Raw genomic sequence first — 8365 nt, forward strand, 5'->3', positions numbered from 1 at the left:
ATTTTGGGTAGAAAAATAATATTTGTTAAAAATTAAGTTTTTACACTGTGGATTCAATTATTTTGTTGCAAATTTATTTTCAGTTAGTCAAAAACAAATTTCCGTAAAAGAAAATTCAATTATGCCATTTTTTGTTGTAAATTGACGTTTAAAATTGAAACTTAGATCTTTTTTAGTTGATGATTCCATTTTTTTTACAAAAAATTCCTTTTTTCTTAGAAAATAAATCCTCCCAGTTAACGTATTAATCTGTTTTCGTTAAAGATTTAAGTTTTTGGTAACAAATTCATCTGTTTTAGTAGAGAATTTAGCTATTTTTGGTTGTAGAAAATTCCACTTTTTAGTTAAAAATTAATTCTTTTAACTAAAACTAAACTATCACTTCTTTCGTCGAATATTAAGTTTATAATTGAAACTTGATCCTTTTTGTTTTATGATGTATATCTTAGATTGAGAATTCAACTATTTTCTTCAAATTCCTATTTGTTTGTTGAGAAACGATTTATATTTGGGTGAAATCTACTTATATAATTTCTGTTAAAAAATTATTTGGAATTTGATAACAAAAAATATAGAAATGCCATGCTTTACAGGAATATTACTTATTGTTAATGCTCAATTTAATAGCAAATAGGAACTAAAACATTCGCTTACAATTAGAAGTATACTAATGTTATAACTAATCTCACTCAGTAGCACAAAAGTTACATTAAATTCCTTGCACTTAATGTATGGTTTAAAGAACTGTGGGATTGAAGTAATTATGATTGTAAATTCACTATAGTGATCGACAGCACTGCACTGACATTTTCACTCAGATCGTCAGCTTTGAGGTCATACAGATTACAAGTTTCGTTTATCTTGATGTATTGAGTCTTCACATTTCCCAACAATCAAAAAAAAAAAAAATACTCACTCTGTATCTTCGAAGAACAAAACAATTCAATAAAAGTCCACATACACTAACACATAGTTTTTAGGCAGCTTTCTTCACTCTCATTGAGCTTGCACTGCAAATCTCGATTCGAGTATTATGCCCGACAGGGTTCCAAAAATACTTGTGCATGCTTAAACATAACGGCGCTCATTGGCCCTCGGAGCAGGACATCTAGTCGCCGGGACATCTAGTCACCACGACAAGTAGTCGCTGGCACATCCAGTCATCACCCGTAGTTCCCAAGCACTTTGAGTTTCTGTGGGTGAGAAAATACTCTTCTAATTTAGATAAGGAGATTAATTATAAGATAGATATAAAAGCATAATTGTACATTTTTGAGTATTTATAAACATTTTGGATTATCCTTAATATAAAATCCCTAAACAATATTGTCAATATCGATTGTCACAATACTCGATTTCATTGATATGTGCGTGTTACACGAGGCGTCAGTGGGTTAGACAGCATTGGAAAATATTGAAAAAATTGTCACGATTGCTCGTTCTTTGTTAGCTACACGCGTGCGACAGAGGCATCCATGAGTCACTGTGAGTTAAACAGTAAAGGAACATTACACGTGTTTTCTTGGAGCTAATGATCCCAACGGAGCTGCCTTGATCTGCGCTTGCTTGGATTTGAGTAATGTCCATTGGCTACGGTGCGTGTCTGTACTTGATTTTAAAATAGGTACGCGAACTAGAGCCAATGAGCACCGCACAGTTCAAGCATGCGCAATTATTTTTGGATGACTGTTGGGAATAATAATCGAATCGAAATTCGAAGCCAATAATACGAATCAACGCTTCTGCTTTACCACCATCTTGCCACCCGTACCGCCGCAATGCAGGGCCTTTGCATGTTATTTATAATCGAATTCTTCTTTCAATTTAAGCTTCTCTGCTTGTTACTCATGCACGTATTTTCATTTCAATTTCGGAAAGGACATTTTAAAGCCTTCAAAGCATTTAAACGAGCTATCTGGACCATTAAATATATCTACCTGAGTGCCTGCGGAGAATTTCTCTGAGCTTCTCAGATAGTCCGGGAGCCAGCTGCATATTTTGAACAGTCATTCCGTTCCACCCAATTCTGCTTGTTCTGACAGAACTCACCTTAGGAGTGAACGTAATGACCTTCAGCTGGCAAGGTAGCACCGGGTACGTTTGATCCAGGTGTAATAAAGTCCGTAAATTCAACGCATTCCGGGATGGCTCAAACTGGATAATATGGTAGATAATATTGTATATTTAACAAAAAAAACCTTCAGCTGCATATCGAGTGCCGGAAAGTCCTTCAGCTGATACGCTAAAGGTCCCCATGAGCGCGCGCTTAGGTACACTGGTGTCAGCATTGATCGCATAACTGAAATACTTTCTACCCGTCTCAGTTTATAGGTATACTTCTTGCAAATATTGACTGCACTATGTACAATGCCGATTTTGTACCACGTTGCATAGAGACCCAAGCCAACTATACGCAGTTCTCCACCGTCGTTTCCAGCAGTCAGACGTGCGAATGTCGTAGTACAAAATGCCGCGATATTGCGTATTTTGTTCGAAAAAGAGTGGTAAACTTATTGTTTTCGTCGAATCTATGCTAGAAAGGTGTTGCAAAATACTAACTATTAGGCAAGAAAATGGTTTGGATAGAGCTTCAGTCATTTTGACAAAAATGGTAACAGAAGAGGGTTCATATCACAGTTCGTGCATAACATAACATTGTACGTATTTGAATACAATTTTTATGCTACTCACAAATAATTTTAATAATACAATAAGATAAATAATACTCTTTACATTATTAATGCAAAAGATCGCTTGATAAGTATTGGCACGCACAAAAAATGTAAATTAAAATCATTACAATAGTAATAACCGAGCTGAAATAAGAGTATTTCGTAGTTTATTTTAATAAATAATTTCATTAAAATAGTAACTATCAAGCTGAAATTACAGTATTCGATAATTTATAGTGTATTGAACAAAAATAAAACATTCAGCCGGTAATTCACGGGTAGAAAGTATTTCAGTCATGCCATCAACGCTGACACCTATGTACCTGCGCGCGCGCGCTCATGGGGACCTTTATCGTATCAGCTGAAGGACTTTCCGGCACTCAATATGCAGCTGAAGGTTTTTTTTTTTAAATATACAATATAATCTACCATATTATCCAGTTTGAGCCATCCCGGAATGAGTTGAATTTACGGACTTTATTACACCTGGATCAAACGTACCCGGCGCTACCTTGCCAGCTGAAGGTCATTACGTTCACTCCTAAGATGAGTTCTGTCAGGACAAGCAGAATTGAGTGGAACGGAATGACTAGTCGAAAATGCAGCTGGCTCCCGGACTAAGAGCCTTCAGAATCTTTAGCGTATACTCTGAGATTTCTATTGGTAGGGTTAGTATATATTTAATTTCATGTTAATTTTTAAGCTATTATTTTTTGTTAATATAAACATTAACATTAAGTAATATTCCTATGAAGCATGGAATTTGTTCTAAGTTTTGTTATTAAAGTCCATTGCTGGTGTAAAATGCGATAACAACTTATATAGTTTTTGCCAATTTAATGTAAATCATCCGTATATCCACAACAATCTATAAAATACTATTTTTTGCGATGAAAAGTTATAAAAATGAACTGCAAAGCTTTACGAAAGTTAAGCTTTTACTCATTTTTGTTAATACGAAAAAAATATTCCATGTTTGAAATACATTGAAAATCAGTGCAATTTTTCATACGAATTTTACAAAAATTTCATTCAAATTTATAAAATTTTTGGTGAAAAAACATAAACTATTTTAATCAGGATTAAAATAAAAAATAGCTTTATATGCTTTCATCTTACTTCTTTTTGGTAAAATTTTTAACTGCGAGCAGTTTGCTTTTGAATTGCAAAATGTAATATTATAACCTCAAAATCTCAATGAGTTGATACCGCATTTTATATCAGCAATGAAATTTTATAAAAAATCCATGAATCACAGGAATAATACTTAATGTTAATGTTTCTATTGAATGCAAGTAATAACTAAAACATTAACTTATAACTAAAAATACACCAATGTTACACTAACTTTACTTAATATCAGAAAAGTACCATTAAACTGCTTGCACTCCACCTTCACCACAAAACAGATGTATAAAATATATAGGCTTCCAATGTTTTATGTGCTTTAAAACAATATATGGTTTAAGAAATGTGGGATTGAATGAATTATGTTCAAGTTTACGGATGTATCGGATCTTCATTTCTGCCGAAAATTTTACCAAATACTCAATTTTTAATTGATAAAAACACAATTTTTAAACCTCCAACGACAGATACATACTATAGGGATGTACGGGCACTTTCATAATCACCCAATGGTCGGCGAGAAATTAGTTTTTGACCAACTAAAAAGGAACTTACAACAAAATAATTGAATTCTCAATCAAAAAGATGAATTTTCAAGGGAAAAGTTTTATATTTCTAACATAAACACAAATTTTCAACAAAATACGGGAATTTTCAAACAAATATTTCCACTTTTAACTAAAACAGATCACAAAGATTAATTTTCTATTTTAAAAAATCTTTTTTAACAAATAATAGAATTTTCACTTCAATTATTTTTTAATGCAAGAACAATATTATAAAAGGGATTTAAAATAAAATAGAATTTAGTTAAAATCAGGCATGTTCTACACATTATATAGCAGAATCTTTCAGCGATTAACTTTTTTTTATAGTAAATTATGCAAGACCTCTTTTTCCGATCTAAGAGAAAAATATCGAATTGGGGCATCTATGTTCAGAATAATAAAAAACAAAATAATTTTTTACCCATAAAATTAATTCTTTACAAAAAAACTATTAGTTTTCAGCCAACAATGATATAATAAAAATGTCCGTTAAGGACATTAATTTTTAACAAACAAACAAAAATCAAGAAGATAGTTAAATCCTCATTAAACAAGAATTAATTTTAACAAAGAAAAATAATTTTCTATCAAAAAATCTAATTTTCAAATGAAATAATTAATTTTGCATTAAAAATATAAATATATAAAAACAGAAATAGGATAATTCCTTTTTATTTAAAAGAATTAATATTTAAAAACAAACAATTAAATTTCAACAAATTATTTGAAATTTTACTAAAATAGATGCATTTGATGATAAATAGTTGAACTTTCAAGCACACAGATGTATTTTCAACCAAGAACCCAAAAATTTCAATTTTTAATTCCAACTTTCAGTGTTCCACCACAAGCGGAATAGTTAAATTTTCAATTAGAGAATTTAATTTTTAACAAAAAAACGTAATGTGCAACTTCATAGTTTTTTTCTTAATCACAAAGATGAATTTTCAAACAAGAAGACTACTTTCTTACAAAAATAACGAATTTTCATCGAAATATGTCCATTTTTAAACAAATGGTTGAAATTTCAACTAAAAAAGATCAATTTTTAACTTCAAATATTAATTCTCTACCAAAAATTGTATAATCCAATTTTAGCTTACATAAATTAATTTTTGACTAACTACAAAGGAACTTTTAACAAAATAGTTGAATTCTCAATTAAAAAGATGATTTTCAAGGAAGAAGTTTTATATTTCGAACAAAAAACACCAATTTCCAACAAAATACATAATTTTTCAAACAAATAATTCCATTTTTAATTAAAAAAGATCAAGGATCTATAAAAATATCCAACTTTAAACAAAAATAGAATAATGCAGTTTTTCGTTTAGAAAAGTTAATATTCAATCAAAACAATGAAATTTTCTACAGATTATTTCAAATTTTAACTAAAACAGATGAACTTGACACATAATAGTATAAGTTTTAACAAAAAAGATAAATTTTCAATCACAAAGATTAATTTTCTATTAAAGAATTTAAAAAAAATAAATAACAGAATTTTGTAGAAATCGTTGATGTAAACTGTTGGCTTGAGGGTCAGGTGAATTGAAACTAATTAAGTTGTTTCAAACGTTTCGTCACACAATGGTGGCCTTCATCAGTGAGTTTTATCAAATTTGTGAAAAGTATACAATATCTGGTAGGTACGCATTTTCACAATTGGAAGCATTATTTTTTTATTCATATTTTAGTTATGAACTAATAGAAAATGACTTATTTTTAAATTTAAATTTTGTTTAATTTTATTAAGAACTATTGTTAAATCTTGCAGTAATCTTAAAACATTATTTTATTTTAACGAGGTGCGATTGATGAGGAATCAATACCAATATAGTCAAAAAGGTTTGTCATCAATTTTTTATTTAATGAAATAGTGTTCAATCGCAAAAGTTGTTTGAAAATTTTTTTTCAGTGACGCGTATGTAATTATATTAAATTTTTTATTATTTTATTTCTTTTTTTTATTATTTTTCAAATAATCTTTCTGTACGAGAATTATTATTATGAATTGTAAGAGACTTTATACAGATTTAAATTGTTTTCAATTAAATTAATTTTCAATCCAAGAACAATATTATAAAAAGTATTTTGAATAAGGCAGAATTCACTTAAAATCAAGCAGGCACTATGCATTAATTAGCAGAATCGTTAGCGATAAAAAATTTTTTATATTAAATTATGCAAGACGATTTTTTCCCATATAAGGCAGCAAAAAATTGAATTTGGATATCTAAGTTAAAAATAATGAAAAACAGATTTATTTTTTACCCATATAATTAGTTATCTACAAAAAACTATTAGTTTTCAATCAACAATGATATAATTAAAATTTTCCTTACAGACATTAATTTTTAACAAACAACAAAAATTAAGAAAATAGTTGAATCCTCAATAAACAAGATAAGATTTTAACCAAGAAAATTAATTTTCTACCAAAAAGACGAATTTTCAACTAAAAAAATTTAATTTTTAACTATAAAAATAATTTGTCATCTTAAAATTGTATATGTAAATTTTTAATAAAATAACTGAACCCTCAATCAAAAGGATCAAATTTCAAACAAATAGTGGAGTTTAAAACTAAAAAAGATCAATTTTTAATTTAAAATGTAAATATATAGAAGCAGAAATAGGATTATTCCTTTTTCGTTTAAAGAATTAATATTTAGCAACAAACAATTAAATTTTCAACAAAGTAGTTGATATTGATAAAAATAGATGAATTCCATAATACATAGTTAAACTTTCAAACAAACGGATAAATTTTCAACCAAAAACATTAATTTTATATAAAAAAAGATGTTTAAAACAAATAATTGAACACAAAAATATCAATTTTTAATTCGAAATTTCAATGTTTCACCGAAAGTGGGATTGTTAAAGTTTCAGTTTAAAAATTTAATTTTTAACAAAAAAAAAAGAATATGCAACTTAATAGTTTTGTTCTTAATCACAAAGATAAATTTCAAACCAAGAAGTCTAATTTCGTAACAAAAACCTAAATTTTTATCGAAATATGTGCTTTATCAAACAAATGGTTGACTTTTCAACTAACAAAGATCAATTTTTACTTTAAAATGTCAATTATCTAGCATAAATGGTATAATCGAATTTTCTCTTGAATAAATTAATTTTTCGCAAAAGAAGGAATTTTCAACAAAATAATAGGATCCTCGAAAAAAGATGAAATTTTAATTAGGAAGTTTATTTTTCTACCAAGAATATCGAATTTTCAACAAATTTCTGAATTTCCAAATACTGTATGAAAGCAGATGAATTTCTTTCCAAATAGTTCCATTTTTAACGAAAAAAGAAAGATTTTAATCCAAAAGGATTAATTTTCTACCAAAATAGAAATATTAAAAAAAATTGAATTATTAAGTAAAAAAGGTCAATTTTCAATTTAAAATGTAAATTTTCAACAAAAATAGTAGAATAAAAATTTCTTTTTGAGTAATTGGTTTTTGACAAACTGAAAAGGAATTTTTTTTGAATAACTGAATCCTTTATGAAAAATATTAATTTCAACCAAGAATATTACTTTTCTATCAGAAATTATGAATTTTGTACAAAATCTAGAAAGTTTCAAACAAATATATGATTTTTGTCTAAAAATATCATTTTTAAACCAAAAGTAATATAAGTGGATTTTACCATTATAGAACTTAATTTTTAAAAATATATATAGGAATCTCAAGAAAATAGTTGGATTTTCAATCAAAAAGGTTAATCTTAAACCGAAACAGATAAAGCTTCAATTATGCACTTAATATTCAACGAAATTAATAGATAATTTTTATAGAAGTCATCGTCTTCACAGCCATACATACATACATACATACATACATACATACATACATACATACATACATACATACATACATACATACAAACATACATACATACATACTACATACATACATACATACATACATACATACATACATACACAGAGACGCATTCGTAAAAACCTGTTTTTCGGATTCAGGGGGTCTCAATACGTGGATATTT

The sequence above is a fragment of the Belonocnema kinseyi genome, chromosome 1 (assembly GCF_010883055.1).
Source record: "Belonocnema kinseyi isolate 2016_QV_RU_SX_M_011 chromosome 1, B_treatae_v1, whole genome shotgun sequence".
Taxonomy (NCBI): domain Eukaryota; kingdom Metazoa; phylum Arthropoda; class Insecta; order Hymenoptera; family Cynipidae; genus Belonocnema; species Belonocnema kinseyi.